Below are 8,027 nucleotides of genomic sequence, written 5' to 3'. Positions count from 1 at the left end.
GCATGCGCCCCGCGGCCCCCGCCCCGCGCCCCCACCCCCGCGCGCGCGCGCGGCCGTGGCCCGCCCTCCGCGTGCCCGTGCCCGGCCCGCCCCCAGGGCGCGGGCTTCCCGAGGGCCCCGGAGCGGAGGCCGGAGGCGGGAGGCCGGCGGGCGGGGACGACTCCCTGTTGCTTCCGCCTCCCGGGGCCCGCCCTGCGGCCGGGCCGCGGGGGCCGTGCCCCTTGGGGGGCCCCGGCCCCGCGGCCCCCCCCCCCCCCCCCCCCCCCCCCCCCCCCCCCCCTGCATGCTCCCAAACTTCTGTCTCCCTCCGGAAAGCCCGATGGCGGCGCGGGACCCACCAGCCGGGCCTGCGTCGCGCCCTGGTGCTGGGCCCGTCGCCACGCGTGGCCGCTCCTGGTTTGCAGGTGCCACACGGGGCCGAGTCGTGCCTCAGGTGGCTGCCCAGCTTCGCTCAGCTTTTGTGCGCTGGGGTGAAGGTGAGCATCGGGCCTGCCTCGTGGGATCCCTCCCCTCTGAAACTCCTTCCCTCCGTAGCCCTTGCCTCCTGGCCTTAGGTCTCCAGAGTCGTGACAGTGGAAACCCTGACCGTCTGGCGGGGGCGGGGGCGGGGGCGAGGGGCTGGAATCCTTGAACCTGTTACACCAGCTGCCAGCCCCACAGTGACGCCTCTCCTGGTTTGGCTGGTCCGGCCCCTGCCCCCCCCCCCCACCAGTCCCCTCCAGGAGGCAGGACACCAGGAGGGCAAGCCTGACCCCAGGGAAGGCAACCCGGCCTCCAGGTCCCCCTGCAGTGCCCCCGGTGCCTGCTCTCTCTGAACCAGACAGAACTGCCCCCTGGAACCAACACCAGAGAACGTTTGTTTTCCCCTCTCCAGCTCCATAGTCAGCCTGGCTTTAACTGATATCCCTCACTCTGTCTTCTCTTCCTGCTGCCCCTCGGTCACCACTCAGGAAATCTGAGGGGCAGCGGCTGTAGGGGCAGCACCCCTGCCCTGGGAGGTGTGCAGGGGTGTGAACGTCCTCCCGGCTGGTGGTGGAAGAGAAGCCTGGTTGTGCACCTGCTGGCCCAGGTGCAGATGGGTAGAAATGAGAACAGCTTCATGGTGATAGTGACTAAACTACCCCGGATTCTGAACTACTTTCCTGCAGAAAAACACTCCAGGTTTTGGTCAACTAACACGTCGATTCTCCACATTGCAGACAAATCTACTCTGTCCTTCTGTCCTGCCCTGTGCCCAGGAGGCCAGTGGCTGTGCTCACTGGACCTTCACCAACAGGACAGACTGCTTCGGGTTGAAATCGGCTGAGAGCCTGGGTGTGCCCTCCTCCCCTCCCGCCTGGCCTCTACCAGGACCGTGTCTGTGTCCCTCTGTGAGGACAGGGCTTGTAGGCCTTCCCGTTCAGTTGTGACAACTGGTGTCAGGCTCCAAGAACGACTCCCTGCCTCTTTAGGTTGTGGTGCTGTCCCTGGACAGCAGCACCCCTGGCTGGGTCACAGAACCGTGACGGTGCCGCGGCAAATGTCTCTCCCTCACACCGTCTCCTAAGTCTCTCAAGCCCCCTGCTTCCTGACAGGACCTTGATGGCTGTGCCAGATTTTGACTAGCCTTCTGCCTTGCAAACAGTGACATTTGGATGGAGGGTGTGCGGGCACAAACAGACGTCTTGCAGGGCTGCTGGCAAAGGCTGCCCGTCTCTCAGGAGTGTCTGTTTTAGTCAACGGTGCAGACGCATGCCCTCTGTCCTGGCTGGTGGAAACCCATCCTGCTCCAGGGCCCCGTCCCTGCATGCCGAGGGGCAAACCCCGGGTCCTATCAGCCATTCCTCGCAGTGACTGCTTTATAACAAGTCAAAGCCAATGAGTCCTGCTATGGGGGAAATGGCTGCTCACTCTTAAAAAGGCACATAAAGAGGAAGCCCTCCTCACATCTGGCTGGGTCCCGCGTCTGGGTCAGGGCCCCCCCTCATGTCTGGCCAGGTCCCACGTCCAGGACAGGAGGTCGCTTGAGGAACTTTGTCACCATGGGGATGACAGCACGGGAAGATGGGAGGAAGCATGGGTCCCCGATGACACCATTGGGCCATTAACCAATCCTGCTGCAGCTGTGAGCATCTTAATTTAAAACCTATGGAAACAGATCAGTTAGAACTCTATAAAAGGAACAGAAAATCCAAGTCCCCTGTGAACGAGTTACCTCTGTATGACAAATCTCTACAAACTTGGGGGCTTTGACAATAAGTGTTTATTTCTCAGGACCCCGTGGTTTGGTGGGATGGCTCCTTGGTGCTGACAGGGACTGTTCGTGCACCTGCATTCTCTGGGGGACTCCACTGGGCCTGGAAGGTTCTGGAAGGTTCAGGGGCTTCAGTCATGTCCAGTGTCTCAGCCTGGGGGATGAAAAGCTGGGAGCGGGCTGATCTTTGTTGCTCCACACGGTTTCTCATCAGTCTAGCCTCTGCTTCCTTACGCGGCAGCTGGAAACCGAGAGGGCCAAAGTAGACGTTATACAGCCCCTGAAAGCTGGGACACTGCTTCTGCCACATTCTCTCAGGGAAAGTAGGTTCCAAAGCTGGCCCAGATCCAAGGAGAGGAGTAGACTAGATTTCACATCTTGGTTGGAGGAGGGCCTGGCAGCATGAGAGGAGAGAACTGTGTGTGGTCATCTTGGAAATTGTCTGCACAGACCGACTTAAAGAGTCGTGGGAAGTGTTGCCAGGATCACAGCCAGTCCCTAGGAAATGGCGGCGGGAATATGTGTCTCTCCGTTCCCACTGGGGAGAGAGAATCTTGGACTCTGACTGGGTCGGCTAAGTGCACATCCCTGGGTGGTAGAATGCCAGTAGATGGTCGGCATAGGCCTGGATTTAGTGCAGATCCTTGACTGCTGACTGGCAAGCATCCAAGGAGAATGGAGGGATCTTAGTCATCGTCAGGTCATGGGGACCCCCGCTGCCAACCCCCACAGCATGGCTGCCTCACCACGGCAAGTGCTGTCTGGTGAGAGCGGGGACAAAGCAGGAGGCAAACTCCAGAACTGAAGTCAAACTGCAGGTTCGCCTCTGGATGCTCACCCACACCTGTGCACAGACTCGTGAACACCTGCTGTCCGTCCCTCCCCTCCACCTTGGAGATGCCTCCAATGGTAACCAGGGGTCTTGGGTTCATTGACTTCTAAGTGAAAAAAACTTTGGGGAAATAAGAATGGGGGGGGTGAAAAAGTGGAACCTTCCAGGAAAGATGGTTCAGAACTGTTACCTTTCTCTCCAATGACAAAGCTGAAGCCCAAAGTGACTACTGAAGACACGGGACAGGGAAGTATGAGCTATTGATGTGTTCTGTTTTTGTGTGAGGAAGGACAGGCACCCTGCGTTGGGGGGTTCGGCCTCCTCGGTGAGCAGCCTTGCCCCTCCAAGCTGCTGGAGCATTCTGTACCCCTCTCTCAGGCCACTGTCCCTGCAGGGCCAGATAGTGTGGGCTCTGTCTTCCCACAGATTTGTCCTGGGATTCCCCAGTGGCAAAAAGCCACAGGCTTCCTCTGGCCTCCCTCATCTCTTTTGTCTGGAATCTTCTGCGGCAACCCCACTTCGTCCCACAAATCTGCTCCTCCTTTGTAGTCACACCCTCATCCCCTATACCTTCCTCAGCTCCCTCTGTTATTAGTTTCTCTACTAGTACTTTTAAAGGCACCAACTCAGCATAACTTAGTTATTTGTCGAAAAGCCCTGGTTGCCAATTAAAATCACCCAGGGATATATACATATTTTTAACAGAGATTCCTTGGGACCCCTCCCTCCCCCCAGTCCCGGCTCTTGGATTCTATCGGTCTGGAATAGGGTCCCAGCATCAGTGTTTTTTAAAAGCTCCGAGACCCGGCAAGTTTGAGATCCGCTGGTCTGAACGTCTGTCTGCCTGCGATGCCCTCTATTACGGGTCCTGTTGATCTCCCCCAGGGCATAGCACGGTCCCTTGTACATGATAGGTGCTCAGTAAAAGTGAAAAAGTGAATGTCCCTACACTGCTATTTCAGCCACGAGCACTCATGGAGCAGGATAAAGGGAGGGTACGAGGTTCCAGCACAGGTAGAGAAAACACCTGTGCGCTTAGACCAGGCAGTACGTGAGGGGGTGCTGTGGAGAGTGAGGTCCTGGGTTCAACTGTGACTGAGGTCACCTTACTCCGCCACACTCACCATCCCCTTCTCCAGGAATGTGGTGATGACACAGGGTCCGGTGTCCCCACACCTGGGAGGAGCCAGTGAGGAAGTGACTCCTGAGAGTCGGTCAGTACACAGGTATCCAAAATGGAATAAGTTACCTTCATTATCATTCTTAATCCAGAATATGTGACTTTGCGATTTGCCAATCGCAAAGAATTATCAAGATTTCATCTTCTGGGCAACGCTGGTGTGAGCTCTGCCGTGAAAACCATCACCGAGTCCTGGGACTCCTGTGCTCACCAGGTCTGGCTGCGGGGTCCCCATGCTCGCCCATCCTCAGACACCACCCGCTCTCTGACTCCTGTCCTTGACAGGTTTGTCTCCACTGTCGCTCTGTGCCTTTTTCTTCTTAGGCTTTCTTCCTTCAGGTGTGCAGACACGGCTGGGGAGTGAGCCCTAGACGCTTTGCTCGGGGTCTCCAGGCCCTGCCCCTCCGCCGTGCTCAGTGCACCACCACAGAGACCCCGCTTCAACGCCTGCTGGGACTGCCATGCCAGGGGGTCGCCTGTCCCAAAGTGAGCCTGATCTCAGTACGTTTGCTTCTTAGTTCCCCATTTCTCCCAGTTATCTTTCAGTGAGAAAATACATAAAAGGAAAAGATGCTAAGAATTATTTTCTCTTTCCTGATTTCTTTTCCACACTCCCTGCACCCCTGCCCCTTGTTTTTTTTTTTTTTTTTTTCCTAAAGAAATCAATTATTTTAATTCCAGTTTCCTTTCAGGAAAAAAAAAAGCTAAGTTCTGTGGAGCTTGAAATTACCAAGAAAGTCATGAAAATAATTTGTTGTCCTCATTTATTTGAACAGAAGCTTAAAGATGCTGCTGACAACAGAAATAAAATCCAGGGCTTTGAGATTGGAGCTGGACAATAATTCGGGTGGAGTGTCACTCAGAGCAGCTGCCCCATCCAGGCGCTTTGCCGGCATAGGACAGCGTGTTGCCGCGCCTTTATTTGTGGGCGTGTTCCAGAAAACAGGGAAAGTGCTTTTTCTTGTCCCTCTCTCTCTGTAAAGAGAAAGATGAAATGGTTTTCCTTAAGATATCAATTACCTATCATAATCTACAAGAATATTTCATCAGTTTTAACTGGAGGTGATCTGATTTTAATCAAAGAGCCAAAAATGAAAAATGTACATATGCATGTATGTAATTTAATAGTTTTGAAGACATTATTCTGAGTAAAATAAGCTAGACACGAGAGGACCCATCGTGTATGACCCCACCTGGAGAAGTCATACTCAAAGAGGCAGAAAGAGAAAGAGTTGTTCCAGGGGCCAAGGGGGTGCGGGGGGAGGGGAGTCGAGTTTCGGTCAGGAGGTGGGGTGGGGTGGGAAGCACGGAGATGTGGGCAAAGGGCCTTGGGCCTTGGGCTCTGCCCGTAGAGGCTAATTCCCCCCACTCTCCCCCCAGCTCTCCACTTCTCTGGGCTTCCTCACCCCCCCACCAGCGATGATGGGACAGGGCTGGTGCTTTGGGAAGTCAAAGATACAAAAGGGTGACCCACGGTGGGTCCCCAGCCTGGGGGCACGATCGAATGCTCAGGTCAGCATCAGGGAGCTGAGAGGACAAGGCTAAATGTCATGATTTGTGTAATTTGACCCATACTAGAGGCTTTCAGCAAGTGTCCTCCTTCTTTCCTCTCTACTTGGTCCCCTCCAGGGGATGCATGGCCTTATTCCCCAGCTTGCTGCATCCAGGGAGGAGACCCTAAGGAGCCCCAGCACATTCCCTGGTGAGTCCAGGTTGTGGCAACTGGGAGCCCTGCCCTGCCTCACAGCCTGGGCGCCTGCCCCCTTACCACCAGTGTTGCCCCAGGCCCCTCCACTCGTGACCTCTGTACCATCACACGACCTGGCCAACCAGTTGGGGCCTCCTCAGGTCCACCACAGTGGTCCTCGCGTGGGAGAAGGGCAAGCGTGTGCGTGTTTGAGAGGCTGACCCCCTGGCCAAGAGCCGCTGCCCAGAACAAAGCAGGACACCTCTGGCCAGCACTCCCAACAAGGTCAAGATGTATGTGTGTCCAGGGCTGTCTGCAGAGGGGAGAGTCCTCACACCGGAACAGCGGTCACACCGTCTCTGCCTCAGACCCGAGTGTCCTGTGGGGAAAGTGCTGGGCTGGGTCCAAAACAGCGTGCACCTGGAACAGAAGAGGAAAGGCAAAGATCGGTTGGTTTCCTTCCGTGTAACCTGGCGGACGCGCATCAGGTTTGTTTTCTGTGTTGCAATAAAACTTTGCTTATGTGAAAAATGCATTTTACTTTTAATCAATGACGTGCATTTGCATGGCTTTAAAATTAAGAGCCACCTGGCCTATGACAATAACCAGACACCTCAGCTTGAAACCCTTTCCTGCAGAGAATCACCTATAACCTTGGCTTTTTCTTCCTTGATTGTTTCCATATTTGTAAAAATGTGCTTATGCTGTATTATTTTTTACCTTGGAAGCTATCGATTGATTTCTTCCTAGAGGAGACCAAGTGTTTACCTCTTTTCTACTGCTGCGAACACCTCCTTCCCCCCCCCCCCACTGCCTACCCCCACAGTTTAGCACATCCTCGTTGGGTCAGTATTCTGCGTATTAACGCTACGTGCTATTCTGCGTGAGCGGACATTGCCGTGTGCCTCCATGGTACGGACGCTCCACGGCTGTGTTCTCACTACAGGTCTTTTCCTGCACAAACTTTCTTCCTTGATGGTCACCACTCCTTCCTTCCCTTCATTTTCTTGATCTTCTATGTACAGTAAAACTTGGTTTGTGAGCATAACTCGTTCTCGAAACATGCTTGTAATCCAAAGCACTAGTGGGTCAAAGCGAATTTCAAGAATCGTTGGCTCAGTTGTGATCATGTGATGTCGCTCGTTTATCTGGTTAAAATTTATGAGAAACGTTTTGCTCGTCTTCCAGAACCCTCGCAGAACAAGTTACTCGCAATCCAGGGTTTTACTTATTTGCTGCTAATCACAGCCAGCTCTGACAACATTGCAAAACTGTCCATGTGAGTACACACATCTGGTTCTCACTCGGAGATGCTCTCCTGCAGCCGCCTGGCGCCCTGTGCTGGCCCCATGGTGGCCTCCCTTCACCTGTCCTGGGAATGCCGTCCACCACTCGTCCAGATCCCGTACCTCTTTTTGTGTTGTGTCTCTTTATTTTGGTGGAATATATTCTCCAGTAGCTTCCTGCATGCTTTCCTGCATGGAAAGTAAATGTCCAAAACAAGTTTTTTCTCTGATGTAATACCTAATGGGTGATTTGGCTGAGTACAGAGTCGTAGGTAGGAAATGCTGGTTTAAAACATGTCCAAAGTGATCTTGGAACCACGGCCCACTTTGTCTATAACCTCACCGAGAAGGTTCCTACACTGGTGAATGCCACTGCGACTTACCTGAAGCCTTGACTGGCCGCGTTTGGGCACTATGCCAAGGTTGGGCTGGTTCCTCCAACCCCTGTTGAGATCCCTACGGCTACTCAGAGCTTGAAAGAAGTAGTCAAGAGTCCTCAAACTGGTAGCTTCAAACAGTTCACGTTTAAGGAAACTATGCTGAGTGGTTTGGTGGCCGCCGAGGGGTGGATGTGGTTTTATGTCGGCAAGATCACAGGCAAGTGATTGGCATCATTGGCTATAATAAAGGCCAATCTTTAACATCTGTTCATATTTGGTTTATTATTCGAGTGTTCTTGGACCATAGGTGATCAGAGTGGAATTTGAATAAAGTACGATGATGTATCCAAAAAAAGGTTGAAAGTAGAAGACGATGGTGGCAGAGTCTTTAGTTGTTCCAAATCCCAGCCTTAAAACAGAGTGGCCACA

The sequence above is a fragment of the Panthera uncia genome (genome assembly GCF_023721935.1).
Source record: "Panthera uncia isolate 11264 chromosome A1 unlocalized genomic scaffold, Puncia_PCG_1.0 HiC_scaffold_16, whole genome shotgun sequence".
In the NCBI taxonomy this organism is placed as follows: domain Eukaryota; kingdom Metazoa; phylum Chordata; class Mammalia; order Carnivora; family Felidae; genus Panthera; species Panthera uncia.
The sequence above is the reverse complement of the archived record's forward strand: the minus strand, read 5'-3'. Positions refer to the sequence as shown.